General features: G+C 49.5%; 1 long non-coding RNA gene and 1 other non-coding gene across 3 annotated transcripts in view; one reads left to right on the top strand and one right to left on the bottom strand.

Moving 5' to 3' along the window:
• Window positions 1-16,061, bottom strand: part of LOC130681664 (uncharacterized) — a 42,414-nt gene extending 26,353 nt beyond the window's left edge. The window contains exons 1-3 of one of the 2 annotated variants that reach the window (XR_008994869.1): window positions 14,909-16,061; window positions 14,473-14,729; window positions 11,564-13,952 (exon numbers count right to left, since the gene is read on the bottom strand). This is a non-coding gene — a long non-coding RNA (uncharacterized LOC130681664). The remainder of the gene's footprint in view (window positions 1-11,563; window positions 13,953-14,472; window positions 14,730-14,908) is intronic. The other variant, XR_008994868.1, reaches the window with a different exon arrangement.
• TRNAT-UGU (transfer RNA threonine (anticodon UGU)) lies at window positions 14,486-14,558 on the top strand. Its single transcript has one exon. It is a non-coding gene; the product is annotated as a tRNA-Thr (tRNA).
• Window positions 16,062-16,196: the final 135 nt, after the last annotated feature.

Below are 16,196 nucleotides of genomic sequence, written 5' to 3'. Positions count from 1 at the left end.
TGTCCCAAGCTGACCCTTCACACTAAATGGCAGGCCCACAAGCACAAGGCCAGTCTGAGGCTCGCCTTTACCCATCCCTCAGTTGTCAGCTCCAACCCAAGGCCATCCCAGTCCTCCCCTAATCCCTCCCTCCTCTTGCCCCCTCTTCTGTGTTCCTGAGCACCCTAGGCCCATCCCTGGAACAGCCTGTGCACACGGTGCGGGAGTCACCCATTGAAGTCTCTGTCTCTTCTGCTAAGCTGGGACCCCCTGGGGCAGGGACCCATTAGGCATCGGTAGCTCTTCAACACCTTGCCCCACTCCTGCCATAGTATCGGTCCTTGCATGGGTAGTCGTGGTTAAAGTCCAACCATAAAGGCAGACTGAGCAACATTACCCAGGCCTTATGTGTCAGAAGGCCTTTGTGTCTTTACACAGATTCAGCATAAGCTGTTAAAATCTACATCAAAATCCACAGGATCCGTCTTAGGCCAGCTTTCCTTTCACAGACACAGGTCTGCTGAGATACCCAGGGCTGGCCCCACCACTCCACAACCCTTTCCCACAGGTTTCTGACCCACAGAGGCAAGATGAAGTGCATTCAGCTCTGAGATGACTCTTTAATACACACACACTAATTGGCCTAGTCATCAGCACACATGAAAAACTAGACATGGAAAAGGAAAATCTCAATCATGTGCCAAGGAGTTTGCAGGGCTTGTATTTACCCAAATTATTTTGGCATTATATTTGTCCCAAAGTCTACAAAATCAAACTGCGGAACTCAGGAAACAGACAAGGTTAAAGCAAACCCGCTGGGGCTGTAGTTATTTGTCATTACCACTCACTGCAGAGAGCTGCCCAGAAATAGCCAGAGTCCCTGGGGTTCTGCAGGTGAGTCTCCGGGCGCCACCTGCAGCCTCCTCGGGGAGGAGGAGGCAGCGAGCACCGGAGGGGGCGGAGGGTGCACATGACGATGCGAAGGAAGCAGAGCTTGGGCCCTGTGAGGTCGGGTCTGTGCCATCAGGCTGGTGGTGGCAGAAAGGAGTCTAAGAGTATAAGATCCTGTCTCCTTTGCCTGGCTTCCGATGAGCCTGCCTGCAGTCAAAGCCCAGCTCACCGCTTAGGAGCTGCGAAACTGAGCAAGTTACTTGTTGTCTCTGGGCCAGTTCCCTCAACTACAAACGGAAATCGTGACCCCTGCGTCACAGATCCACCATGAGGATTAAGTTAATAAATGTAAACGTGTTGGGACAGTGTCTGGCACATGTCAAGTGTTGTAAGTTTATTACCATCATTAGCTAGACTTTGGCTGACCTCCCCTCTTTCTCTTTTTTCTATTTTTTTTTCCCCTTTTGCCTTTTGACCCCCTTCACCCATTTCTCCCACCTCCTACCTGCCCCTGGCACACTAGTTTGTTCTGCATGTCTGTGAGCTTGGTTTTCCGTCATTTTTTCCTAGATTTTTACAGATAAGTGAGAGACACCTGTCTGACTTAGTTCTCATAGCATAATGCCTTCCAGGCCCAGCCGTGGTGTCACAAATGGAGAGATTTCATTCTCTTTTATGGCTGAGGAACAGTCCTCTGTGTGTATCCACCACATCTTCTTTATCCATTCACCCGTCAGTGGACCCTTAGGTTGTGCCATATCTTGGCTATTGTAAATAATGCTGCAGTGAGCATGTGGGCACAGCAAGCTTCTCAAGTTTTTTCTTCAGACAAATACCTAGAAGTGGAATTGCTGGGTCATAGGGTATTTCTATGTTTCATTTTTTAAGGAAATTCCATTCTGCTTTCCACAGTGGCTGCACCAATTTTCATTCCCACCAACTGTGCAAAGGGTTCCCTTTTCTCCACATCCTCACCAGTACTTGTTATCTCATCTTTTTGGTGGCAGCCAGAAAAAGTGGGAGGTGTGGTAACTCAATGTGGTTTTGATTTGCACCTTCCTGATTAATGAAGTTGAGCGCCTTCGCGTGTACCTGTTGGCCATTTGTGTGTCTTCTTTGGAAAACTGTCTATTCAGATCTTCTGCCCAGTTTTAACTGGATTGTTTGTGTTTTTGCCACTGAGCTCTGGTCACCTTACTAAGTGCCACCGTCAGGCTCCCACAGCCCCAGGTCATTCAGCTCCCATCCATTCATTCAAGAAACACTTGCAGAACACACATTAGTGAACCACCTGCTCGCCCCTGTACAGGCCCCCAGAGCTTTCCTACCTAGACCATATTTCCCTCTTTGCATGGCCAAATCAAACTCTTTGAAGTTCACAGCCACCTCCTCAATGAAGCCCTCCTGGCTAACCCCAGACGTGGTCTCTTCCTCCTCAATTCACAGAGCATTTCACTTTTTGTCTCTTATAACATTTAATACTTTTTAACTCAAGTCATTGCTCAAAACTCCCTGAGGGTGGAACCAGTGTACCATTCATCTTTATGTTTCCTCCAGCATAATCTCTCACATATGGTATGAAGTCAATAAATAAATGTAGAATAAATGAAGAAGAATTTGGGAGGGAAACCAGGAGAGAGATACTCTGTGGGCCTCTCATCAGAGCCTGTTTTAAAAAGATAGACAGGACACCATCAGTTCAATTCTCCCCAAAATCCCCCCAAATTACTGAGCACCTATTATGGGTGAGGCATTGTACAAAGCAACACAGAAGTGTTTTTAAAAAATTAGAAAGACTCAGTTTCTTCATTGGGCTCTAACAGTCAAGAGAGAGGGCCCACTGCCCACCTACAGTTGGATGTCTGCTCCTCCATTCCTGCTCTAGAGTCAGGGCACGGAGCTGTGGAAGTCACCAAGCCCCCAGAGAACCCAACCAGCCAACTCCAGCTGGACCCCCCGACACACACAGCTCTAGGAGGCCTTCTCAAATGCCCATCATGCTTAGTTCAAACCTTCTCTGCCCTCTCTAAAAATCTCAAACTCTCGCAAAGCCTACCATCTCACGACACACTTCACCACCACGCTGGGGGCCACAACAGTGAATGCCCCCCACTTCTCCCACTCTGCCTTGTCCATGCCCTTCCCCACATTGCAGAAGACCCAACCTGTCTTCCTTCCGAAGGCCCTCCTCTCCTGTGCTCAAGACCCCAGCCCTGATTCTGCCTCCTCCCAATCTTGCTCCCTCCCTGCAGCACCTCCCCCTCTAAATTTCCTTACGTTATTCCTTCTCGGCGTACCAGGCCCAGCTCTGCCAGGAGATACCTTGGGCAGGTCATTGACCTCAACTCTACAAAGAAAGATAATGGCAATAACCCACCTCTCAGATCACACACGTGAAATGGCTTGCCAAGCCAACAGCCTACAAAAACATTAGGTATTTTCCTATCTTCCTGAGAACAGAGATCAACTATTTTTATTCTTCTTTGTCTCTTCCTCAACATCCTGCAGTGGGTCTGGAATACACTAATCATTCAGTGTTGATTAGACAGCCGTCAGATTAATGAGTAAGTCCCAGTATAAATGACTCAAACTTCCCACGCTAATTTGACGGATCAGCTTATCTCTGAGAGTGTTTGGCCTTAACACCCTCTCACTCTGAATCAAGTGAGGAAAGTCCCTCCTGGTCCCCCTCTCTTAGAAAAGAGTCTTTCAGATTCAACCAAAATGTGATGCTATGGTCCAAAGCAGAACGTCACCCCGATCCCCTAACATCCTCTAGGGGAGAGCTGAGCTGTGGGCGTGTCTGAGCCACAGGTGCCAACAATTTGTTAAGGACTTAGATCTTATTCATTGTAGAACATTTTCTGTGCTGTTTATCCTATAAATTCGATTTCTTTATGCAGGTGTACAAACATTATTTGCCAATACAAATAATTTGTTACAGCAATGTGTTGGGTTTGCTTATCTGTGAACCCTGAGTCTGCAGAAACCCTGACATGTTATTTAGGTGCACATGCCTCCCAATTGTAAGGGACAAAAAGCCTTCCTGTCACACATATGCCCTCTAACCTGCCATCCTGTGTTTTATCTTCCTTTCCCTATCAAACGCTAGTCACAGTAACCTGCATCATCCCCTCCAATACCTGAAGGTCCCGAAAGCTCAGCGAGTCTCTCCTACTCGGCTGCATTTCTCAACCAGCTACTTGCCAAACTTGGTGACATTTTCTTGGGCTTTTCTACAAGATTTCAAACTGCTGGCCAGCTCCTCTTCCTTGAATATCTTGCCTCGGCTCCCAGGACAGGGTAGTAACTCCTCACTCCCTTGCCCTCAGCCCTAGCCCACACCTTATCTCCCCAAGTTCAGGCCTCCGATCCCTCCATCCACAGGGGCTCACTCACTCTGTGGCTTCAGTCTCGCCTTAATGAGGACACTCATCCCCAACTCATGCCCCTCCAGGCTCCAGGCTGGAATTTCCAGCAGCATCATGGACACCTGCACCGGGGTGTCCCGCCAGCTCCACGGGCCTAAACCTGGATTCATCACCGTCTGCCCCACCCCCAGCCCCAGCCAGACGGGCAAGGCCCCTGTTCGTCCACTTGCTCCCAAGCATTTACTGTGTGTCTGCTCTGTGCAGGCACTGCCCGAGGGCAGGAAAGGCAGCAGCTGGCAGAACAAAGCCCCTGCCCTCATGGATGGGGGAGCTCAGACGATAAGCAAAAAAACAAACATAAACTGTACCTCAGGTGGTGATGAGCGCCATGAAGGAAGACACAGAGGGCTTAGGGAAGTGGCAGGGAGGGGCTCTGTTTCCCACAGACGTTCAACATTCTAGGTCAATATGAGCTCATCTAGTAAGTGAGCCTGGAGAAAGGAAAGATCTGGCCCTGGCACACATCAGTGTTAGGAGATTAGGAAGAGCATGAAAGGCAGCCTGGGAGACCGCCGGAGAAGCGGGAGGAGAATCAGGAAGAGGTCCCAGAAACTGTACGAAAAACGTTTCAGGAAGACCAACCATGTCCAGGCCCCAGCGGGGTGAAGACTGAGAATCCGCCACTGGATGTGGTAAGACAAAGGTCATGGAGATGAGACAGACGGGGTTTGGAGAAGGAGACCCCTGAGGCCATGAAAGGGAGGGGTGAAGCAGAGACAGCAAGAGCAGACAACTCTTCCATGGAGCTTTGATGTTGAAAGGAGAGAGCCTGCACCAGGCACCCGGGGTCTCTCCCTCAACTAAACGTTTCATCCGTCTTCCTAGGCAGTCGTGACCCTTCATATGATTCATTAACTTCTGACTCTGCTAAGTCTCCCCTCCCCACCACCACCACACTGCAACTCCCTGAGACCCATGCTGCCGACTTCGTTGCCTCACTCCAGGTTACCTAGGACCCCACTTTTTGCAGAAAAGGTACTTAAATAAATACACGTGAAGCATAAACTTCAGCAGTTCTGTGCACTCAGAAGAGCTCAGATCTGAGCTTTTTAAAACCCAAGCACAACATTTCCGAGCTACACAATCAGAGAAAAGGTCATCCTTAAAGACATGTCTAAATCAGGGCTAAGTACAGTTACCTGACGGAGTGGTTGTCAGTAGTAAGTGAGATAAATGAACACAGGGTACCTAATAAGTGCCTGAAACATAGTGTGCCCTCAACCGATGTTAGTTAGTTCCCTTCTCCAGCCACCATCCCTGAAACTGGTGACGTAGAATGGCCCGTTAGGAGGCAGGCAAAAAAGTACTTTACGTTCCAAATGGCAAATGTAATTTTATATTCCAAAGCTCAAAGATCCTGGCCAAGGAGGCTCCATTGTTTTGACAAGATGTGAGAGACAGGGTGATCTTTGACTCTAAGAGGACCTGAAATGAGGTTTGGGAGACATTGGGATGACAACAAAATCAGAGTTACTACTTGAACCATTCCCAACCTGCAGGTTTGACCTCAGAAGGACGCTGGAGACCATCTACCACTGGTCACTGCCGGAAGATGAGTGTTCACCCTGAAGTCGCTGGCCCACACAGCCCTGGTTTATTTAGTAGCCAGGGGCAAGGGGTCTGGCCCACTCTAAACCAAACGGAGAAGATGGGGGCACATTCAGTCAGGCCCGAACCAGCAGGCTCACACCCCCTTAATATGTAGGCAGATTTCTTAACTGGCCATTAGGAGCAACACCCAGTTGAGTCTTTGGTTGTCTGTAACTGATGAATGTGTGCAAATAGGATTAGACAAAGCTTTGCAGCTACATGGAGGAGCCCATGTGAGTCTGCATGTCCTCTGAAGCATCATCAGCGACTGGACAAGAACTCACTGCACAGTCTTCCCCACGCCTCTCTGGACCCTCTGCAGAGGGAAGAGACAGAACCTCTGCCTCTCACGTGGGGCAGCTGAGGTTCCTGCCCGCCTGCTTCCTCGGACAGGAGCTGGCCTCCCGCTCTGCCGCCCACCTGCCCTACGACTCTCCGCAGCGACGTGCCTTCATTTCCTCCTGGGTACCTCGCGTGTGATAACACTTTACTTACCGGTGCTTGTGAGCATTAGATTGATGGGGAAAAAATGTTGCTGAAGTGTTGGTACTATGCCGGCCGCTCCCTCCATGATAATGATCACTCCGTTATTAGAAGTCAGCAAGCTGAAGGACAGAATAAATTGGAACAATTGATGAAGCCTGGGTAGGACCAAGCCTAGGCAGCCACAAGCAAAAATGGGAGATGAAAGTGGTGGGAATGGATTTGCCCGTGGCCCCTGGAGGCCCCTCTTCTGGGTTGAACACCCCCCACCCCACGTGGCTGGCTTGCCGCTTTGTTTGCGGGTCGCCTCAGTTAAGTGACCTCACTTGGAGCGGTTTCGGGACTCCTGCAACCTCCCTGCCCGTTGTATCCATGTTTTAAAGATGAGAGCACTGAGGCCGCCGTGAAAGGGCATTTCCGAGGTCGAAGCGCTGGCTGCTGGCGGCTGCAACGCAGGGCTCCGCGATGGGAAGCCACGCTTGCATCCCGTGCTTCCCTCCCTTCCTAAAGCGCTGACCCGCCTCAGACTTCACCGCGGTGACTGCGGAGTGTGGACACGAGTGACAAGGAGCCTGCAAACTTGCATGGGATCCAGTGGGTCCAAATCCCCTTGTAATGGACCTGGAGACGACCACCCTCAAATATCGCTTCCCCCTCCCTCCTTCTGTCCATTGCTCCCGGGATCTTCACTTCGCTTACCTTCTAACACAGGTAAGAAAAGCAATCCTATCCTAACCGATGACAGCTGGAGCTCGGAAAGGTGACATTGTCACCCACCACTGGAGCGTGGGGCCAGGCCTCTCATATAACTCAGGGAAGGCCAACCAGAAAATTAAAAGCGTCTCCACACTGCACCTTCACACAGCAGCCATTACAGAGGAACGTCGGTGCCAGATCCCAGGCCTACGGTGGAGCTCGGGGGTCCTCATTCTCTTCCGAGGCCAGGCCTGCTGCGTGGTTTCATTTAATTGTGTATTTTTATCGTTTGATATCCGTAGCCAGGTGGTGCCTGGAGGAAGTTAATGCCCTTTTCCATCAGTTCAAGCAAGAAAATGTACCTGCCATTGGTAGTATTTGCTTCACTGGGCTGCTGACTTATTTTAAGAACTACATCTTTCCTGTTCCTATATTTTTCACTCCCGGTGTACGTACTCCAAACTGCCATCAGTAACTTGGGTCCGCGGGCGAGCTGTCCTCGCGTGTAAGGACGTAGCGCCACCTAGCGCCCACTCCCTCAACTGCAGCCAAAATAAACAACCGCGTACGTTTTGTGCTGTCAGGGAGAGTTTTTATATGCACTCTTCTCCTCTCATAACACAGCTTGCCTAGCAGTATTATACTCATCTTAGTTTTAAAACAAATAAGTTAAGACACAAGGCTCCAGCAAGAAAGCTGAGTAGGTTTTCCACTTGCCAACTTGATGTCATACTTTCCAACTTCGGTGGCTGTCATTTATAAATGCTGAGATCATGACAGAGGAGAGCTAAGGCAGCTCCCCGGTGTCCAAACGACAACCGTGGAGAAAGACGGCTGTCCCGTGGGATCTGATGCAATCGTCTAGGCTTTACTTAAGCGTTTCATACCAGCATCTCTAAGCTTTAGGTACCGTATAAACCCCAGTGTCACTATTGCCTGCAGATTAGCACAGCTCATATGCAAAGTGGCAGAAGGCCCACGCTCTGTGGCCAGTGAAAGGAGAGATGGGTTGTTCTCCATCCCCTAAATTCATGGCCCCCTTGCCTTCTCAGCAGGGCAAGAGCTGATAATTATCATCTTGATACCACCCAGTAGCTCTGGCCTGCAAGCTCCCAGTTCTTTTCAGATATCAGAGCACGGCTTCTCAACCCTGGCACCACTGGGTTGAATAACTCCTTAGCGGGGTGGCCGGGGTCTGTCCTGTGCCTTGTAAACGTTTAGTTGTATCTCGGGCTTTTACCCGCTAGATGCCAAGAGCATCCCTCTTCCCCCATTATAAAAGACTACACTGCCAAATGTTCCTAGGGTGCAAAATCCTCCTGGTTGAGAATCAGTATTCTAGAAGGCAAGTACACAGGAATATAAAAATACTACTACTACTAACTACTACTGCCGCTACCATTTAAAAGGCACAAATTGTGTGCTAGGAGCTTTATGACATTTTCTTATTTAATCTTCACCACCAAGAAACTGGTCTGTATTAACTCTCTAGGGAAATACCTATATTACCAATAAAGAAATTGAAGCTCAGAGATGATAGGTAATATGGCCAAGGTCATACAGCCAATAGAGGAAGAGTTACCATTTAAAACCAAGCTTTCACGACTCCAAAATCTGAGCTCATCACCATCTCCAGATCCTGGTACCATGGATCACAGATACTTCTGGAGCAGTCTTAATACTCAACAGTTCCTTCTAGAGTTAATGCCGGCATTATTCAAATAATACAGTCAGATTTAGGCTTAAAGACATACATATAGTAACTATTCTCTGTAAGATCACTCCAAAGTGTTAGTGCTGAGGAGATTCTCCTATAGGGTTATGGAGACAGCCCTGGGTTCACGTTCAGACCCTGTGACCTAGAAGTGACTGTATGGCCTTTGAGTCAATTGTTTAGCCTCTCACAGTCTCTGTTTAGTCATCTACAAGACAAAAAGGATTGGCTAGTTTGGGTTCTCAGCTCTGGCTGCACACCAAAACCATGTGAGGAGTGTTTAAAAAGGAATGCCTACTATGATCAGCACACATAAAGTAGGGGGGGCACGGGAAAGGCAGTACAGCACAGAGAAGACAAGCAGTCAAGCAGTGGCTCTGTAGTATCTTACTATGTTGATGGACAGTGACTGCAATGGGGTGGGGGGGACTTGATAAATATGGGTGAATGTAGTACCCACAATGTTGCTCATGTGAAACCTTTATAACACTGTACATCAATCATACCTTAATAAAAAAAATTTTTTTAAGGAATGCCTAGGCCTCACCCCAAACAAATTAAAACAGAACTTCTGGGGCCTGGGCAATGACATTTTTTTAAGCCCCCAGGTTACTAATGGGTAGTCAGAATTGAGACCCACGGGGGCTGGATGAATGCTGAGACTCTCAAATTCTGTGTTTCTCCCCTCAGCCTGGAGGTATTCTTTTCTCCCTTCCCACTGGGATCGTGTGACACACAGAAATGTTCTGGGGGTGCCTGGTTTCTCCTAAGACTGTCCCAAAAGCCTTGAATCATCTCCTGGGACATCCTCAGTGTCTCAGCTGCCATCCAGTCTCTGAATTAGCCACTTCCAGTACCTCATTCTTCCCACCAGAAGTATGGACACCCCATCCCACTCTCCTATGGTGCCTGGGGGTAGGAAATGTGTACAAAAGGCTGCTAAGAGCAGGAAATGACAGAAGACAGCTGTGCCAACTGGAAGACTACCCCCTCCTAGCCTCTCTGAGCATTTGCCCTGTCTGACTTTAATAAGGTTAATTCTAATCCGTGGTCTCTCAGGAGGTGGGACAATCTCCCCTTTCTCATGACTCATTGACTCCTATTTCAGCTCCCAAAGGAGAGTGGTAACATCTCACTCCGCAGTGCCTAAAAGGTGCTCTGGCTACAGAAATCGGGCTTTGGGCCCTAGGAGCTCCAGACTCTTCATCCCGTCCTCTGCCCCCTGCCACCCTGATTTCTGGGAGTGACCCTCCTGCAACGGGAGGGCTTCACACAGTACCCTTAGCTACAACTAGTAATAAAAGGAATTGACATAAAGCACCCCGGGTGCCAGGCTCTGAGGCATCATTCATTTACGCCTCACAAGGACCCCGCGGAGATGGTACTGTCACCACTCTCTCCATCTTCATTATATACATGGAGAAGCTGCTGTCTGCATGTCCTGCTCCTCTTCATCGGCCTCCGCCCCCAAGATTCCACCAATTATCTGAATAACGGCCGTTCCTCCCACTGGCCTGTGAGCTCCGCGAGAGCAGGTACCTCTTCTGGTTTGGCTCACCGTTGGCCCACACACTGGCAGGAGGAGACCCAGAATCCAGACTAGGGCCAGCTGGCCTCTGTGTGCTGTGCGCCTCACCTTGCCCTCATGGAGGGGGTGCCTATAAAGAAGGCTGAGAAACAGTCTCCTGGGAGGCGGGTAATTTCAGTGCAGCCAGCAAGGGACAGAGCTGGGCTACGAATCAAGTCCCTGTGACACTGAAGCCCAAGGTGACCCATGGTACAGCTTGTCACCCTCTGCGGCTCAGCAAAAGATGACCAGGACCAGGGGTCCCCGAAATTGAACTGAGTTCTACCAGGAGTCCAAGTCCCTGAGCTCCCCACGGCCCTGCTGGGGCCCCTGTATTCTGATCTGGAAGTGATCAGCCCTCACCTCCCCTGTGTGAACCAGTCTTTCTTGGCCCAGCAGCTCATGAACACACGTGACGCTCAGGGCACCCCACTGAACGAGTTCTGCAAGCCGGAGATCAAGGTGATAGGGCCAGGGGTGCATTTCTCAATCCTTCTCTTCAGGCTTCATCCCTCCAGAATCCTCCCTCCCAGAACAATCTGAACACCAGCTGCCCCATTGCCACTGTGAACTGGAGGTCACAACTGTCTCCAGACTCCAAATTGATGTCCTTCCATCAATTCCACCCAAAAGCCCAGCAATCTGATTAAAAAACTATTCAACAGAGGGCTGTGTAGTGTGGGACAGGACCCAAATCCAGGAGGTGAATTTTGTGATGACGACTGATAGTGGGTGCACATAGGCAGGGAGGCGCTCACTGTGGAGCCGCCCACCCACTTCCTGTGGGACACAGCTGCCCCAAGGCTTGCCGTGGTTAGGCGATGAGAAGGGCCGAGTGCCCAGACGCTTTCCGGAGGACACTCGGAGCCCCTCGTGCCTGTGTTCTGGGTTCCTGCTGGCCCCCCCACCCCACCTGCGGAGAGGATGTTGGAGGAGCTCAGACACCTGGGCCAGGTGGCCGAGGACCTGTGAATTTGTATCAGCTTACAAAGCAGCCCTGAGCTGCACCCTCGGCTTCCTGCCCTCCCCTCCCTGTGCGAGTGGCTCCTCCCTTCCTTTGTGCCCCAGCTCTGGGGTTCTGGGGCCACAGGGTCCTGCCCCCACCCCGACCTCTAGCTCGGTTGTGGCTGAGTATAAGGAGGAACCAGGTGCTGGGGAGGACCCCGCACCTCCCTCCCTCTCTGTCCTGCCCCCTGTCCTAAAGAGCCTTACCTTGTTCCTGGACAAACTCAGAAAGCCCCTTTCCCTTCCAGTTTTGGTTGGTTGGTCGGCTAAGTTTTGTTTATTTGCACTTTCTTGTTGTTTGGTCTTTTGTTTCAATTTTTTAGCTGTCTTTGACCAACTTTCAGAATATAAAACAAAACCCATGGGAAAGTCCCAAACCCCACAACTTATATGTGGCTTCTGCTGCCAGTTCATAGCATGATGATGCAAGACCTCTCCCCTCGCCGGGCCGAGGCTTCCTGAACGTCATCAGGAAGCGCGGACCCAGTGTGCCTTGAGTGTCCCTCCTGACCTCACAGCCTCACCTCTGACCTGGAGTGTGACGTTGGCAGGCCAGAGGACGGGGGACAGCGGCTCCAAGGACGGAGCGGGAGACGCCCTGCCGCCCGTGGGCGGAGAGCAGACTGGGCTACAAGCTGCTTCTCTTCAACCCTAGGGGCTGCGGGGGCCTCCACGCAGCACAGCTGGGGAGTCCGGAGAGGGTGAGGCTGGTGGCTGGGCAAAGGAACCTTGTTGCCCTCAAGCAAAGAGAGCGGTCAAGGGATGCAGTTGGGGCTTCTGTCTTCCATCTCCTCCTTGCCCTCCCCCCAAACCGGACTCTAGGATGTCATCTGTCCTTCCCGCCTCTCCCCGAGACTTTCTGCTTAGGGGCACCCAGAAACTAGAAGTAAATGCTCAGCTTATGAACAAGTGTTTCCGGCACTTTCAAGTTTGTTATTGTGCTGGCTCCCCCAAACTGCCCTGAGATAGAACCACAATAATCACCTCCACTTTACAGGTGGTGCATGGGCTTAGGCTAGGGCTTGATGGAGGGGATAAGGGTTAGGAGGAAGGAACACAAAATTCAGTGCAAAGCCCTCCCAGACTTTTTCCCCTAATGCCGTGCCACTTAGGAGCAAAGCAGCATCTTTACAAGATGTCCACCCTTCTTATCTTTCTTTCATCTTGTCCTTTCAGCTTCATGTCCTTTACCCTACAGTTCAGAAGTTAGAACTGAGAGGGAGAGAGGTTCTATTTTTCTATCACAGCCCTTCCCCAGCTGGGAGGTGCCGGGAGGGGCTGGGGGACAGGTGAGAATCGCTGGTGAGTGTCTGCGCGGGAGATCAAGGGAATGAGAGGAGCCTTGCTTCAGCCTTAACTGAACCCTGGCCTCCTTGTTACAGATTGAACTGTGTCCCCTCAAAATTCTTATGTGGAAACCCTAAACCCCAGTAGCTCAGAATGTGACCTATTTAGAGACAGAGTCTTTACAGAGGTAAAATCAAATTTAAAGTGGGATCACTGGGGTGGGTACTAATCCAGTATAACTGGTATCCTTATAAAAAGGGGAATCCAAAACAGAAAGGGACATGCACAGAGGGAGGACGCTGTGAAGAGACACAGAGAAGACAGCCATCTACAAACCAAGGAGAGAAGCCTGGGACGGTCCATCCCTCGGAGGCCTCCCAAGGAAACAGCTCGGCCGCCACTGTGCACTCGGACTTGTAGCCCCCAGAACGGTGAGACGATCCATTTCTATTGTTCAAGCCACCCAGCTGATGGTACTTCGTTAGGGCAGCCCTAGAATACGAATACACTCTTCCAAATCACCTCAGAGAGGCAAATAAACCAGAGCTCGATGCTCTTGTCAAGTTGCCATGAGACATTAAAATCAAGCTCAGCTGTTACAGGCAGAAGAAATCAGGTAAAATGAGAAATGAAGGTGCTCGCTGGGTTAGCCTGAGGGGGAGGAAAAGTCTGTACAAAGGGAACCGACTGAGGAGTCTGGCTTTCTCCTGAGTACAATGAGAAGACCCTGGAGCCCAGTAAGGGGGACGGCCAGGAATTAGGACAGTAAATCTCGGAGCAAAGTGCAGGGGAAGCAGGACAATAAGAAAACCAGATAGGACGAGCAAACTAAAGGGTGTTACGAATTCCACCTTGGATGGAGAAGCCGTGGAAGTAAGGGAGAAGGATAAGATGCCTCCCGAAGCACTTCCCTGATTTCTCCTGGCTTACAAAATGAACATCACCAGAGATGTTAATCATTCAGCATGTATTAAGCACCAACTATGTGCTGCACACATACACCAGGGAATAAAAGAAAACTCCCTGGCCTCAAGAGCTGACATTCCAACAGGGAGAGACCAAAATGAATAATACATATGATAAGCATATTATCTAGTAGGAAAAAAGGTTAAGTAGTGTGGGATAAAAGGGACAGGATCAAGAGGATAATGAAGCTTGAAATAGATGGTCAGGAAGGGTCTTGTTGAGGAGACACTTGAAGGAGGTAAGGGAGAGACGCGCCGGTCCACTGGGAGCGCATGATCTTCATTCTCTTCCTCCTGCAGTAATGAATCACGCAGTGGCCATAACTTCATTCCTTCAGTAAATACTTCATTATGCAAAGAGAACAAGGCATGGTTTCATGATCCCAATCGTTAAAAAAAAAAAAAGAGCAAGGACAGAGCCCATTCACTCTATCTCCAATGCTTGGCAGTATGCGAGTACTCGATAAATTTATGTGCTGGATCAATTCATCCACCCGTAATCAATCACTTATTTATGAGAACCAAATACGCCCCCATAACTTCCCTATAAACACTAAATTTGACACATCTTTGTCGTATAAAGTGGGGGCTTTTTTAAGACATAAGGGTACCACTCATAATGTGATCAGAACATGATTTCATTTTTGCATTTTCCCTTCCAGCTCTTGTCTGTATGCATAACTCACCATTGGTATAATCCAGTGTTTTGTAATTATAAACATACCAATTTCAGATTTGGGGCTTTTTCTACGTATCATGTTGTAGGCGTTTTTCTGGGGCATTTCAGTCTGTAATTATCACTGATAATAAATGCACAGTCAGCTAAAGCAATGCTGCTTCCAATGTCCCAGAACTGGGGCGCACCAGGTAACTAGAGGGCTCCATAGCTCAGTGGTTAGAGCACTGGTCTTGTAAACCAGGGGTCGCGAGTTCGATCCTCGCTGGGGCCTCTTGCTGGCTTCTTTTTTGTGAATATTCCATTTAAAAACGGAATAGAGAATCCAAAACAGTAAAGCGGTTTCCGAAAACGTCACTACTGGCAAAATTCAAAGTTACTTCTCTTGAAATACAAATGATGGACGTCCTTAATGTGCTTTAGAAGTGACCCGGAAGAGAAAACCCTGGAACGCAACCAACAACGGGAAAAAGAAAGAAAGGAAGAGCCGTTTCTGTGACCCCAGCGCTACCCAGACCTACGGGCCCAAACCCCAGAGAGGGAGGCGCGAGGCTCCAAGGGCTCATTTTCAAACCTGTGCAAACAGACACCCAGCACCGAATTACCACAACCGGAGAAGCGTACCTGGCGGGGAAGGCCGGCGGGAAGCGGGGCGGGCGGGGCGCGCTGCGTAACGCGGGCGGAAGGAGGCGGGACCGCGTCTGCAGTTACCCCGCGGGGCAGACAGGCGGCGCTGTGACACTGGCTCGCGTCTCCCGTCGGAAGGCGGGCGAGCGCGCGTCGCGACGCTGTACCCCGGGCCCGGAGCGCGGCCGGCGTGGCCCGGAGGGAAGCCCACGCTCGAGCTGACACGTGGCAGCCCAGGGCTCGGGCCCCGCCCGGCGCGGAGGTCTTACCCGCTTGGAGAGGGAGGGAGAGCGACTTCCAAAATAGCCCGGCGCTGCTTGGGAAGCCGGTATTTGCAGCTGCTCTCTTTTCTCCGTTTTTTCCCTGAATTCCAGGTGCTGCATGACTAAAGGGCCACGAGAGCCTCCTAAATACCTGAATTTCCCCACCCAGAATTTTTCCCCGTGTCTCAGGGCTACGGCTTGCTAAAGAGCTGTCTGTAAGGTAACCACTATCCACATGTGGCCACTGAGTGCCTGAAACGTGGCTAACCCAGATGCAGATGCGCTGAAAGTAAAATACACCCTGTATTTAGAAAACTTAGTGCCAAAAAGGAAATGTAAACTATCCCATGAGTGATTTTTAACCTGATTACATATTGAAATGATAATATTGGAGATCCAGGGGATTAAATAAGACATAATTATGTTAATTTTACCTTTTTTTTTTTTTTTTTTGCTGCAGCTGTTAGAAAATTTTAAATTACCTGTGTGGCTCCCACTTGGCAGCTTTCATATTTCTGTTGGATGGTGCAGGTTTCAGGAACCAGAGTCCTGTGACCTGGGGTTCAAGTTAATTCTTAACCTATGCTTGCACCGTGTAAATGTGCAGAAGAATGAAACTGGACCACTTTCTTACTGTACCATATACAAAAATAAGCTCAAAATGGATTAAATACCTAAATCTACAACCAGAAACCATAAAACTCCTAGAAGAAAACATAGGCAGCAAACTCGTGGACATCAGTCTGAACATTTTTTTGGATTGGTCTCAAAAGAGCAACAAAAGCAAAAATAGACAACTAGGACTACATCAAGTTAAAACGCTTGTGCACAGTGAAGGAAACCATCAACAAAATGAAAAGGCAACCTAGAACATATTTCCAAGTAAGAAAACCAAAAAGGGGTTAACATCCAAAATATATAAAGAACTCTAAAACAACTCAATATCAAAAAAAGAAACAATCCAATTTAGAAATGGGCAGAGGACCTGAACAGACATTTCTCCAAAGAAGACACACAGATGG

Source organism: Manis pentadactyla, chromosome 19 (assembly GCF_030020395.1).
Source record: "Manis pentadactyla isolate mManPen7 chromosome 19, mManPen7.hap1, whole genome shotgun sequence".
Lineage (NCBI taxonomy): Eukaryota > Metazoa > Chordata > Mammalia > Pholidota > Manidae > Manis > Manis pentadactyla.
The sequence above is the reverse complement of the archived record's forward strand: the minus strand, read 5'-3'. Positions and strand labels throughout refer to the sequence as shown.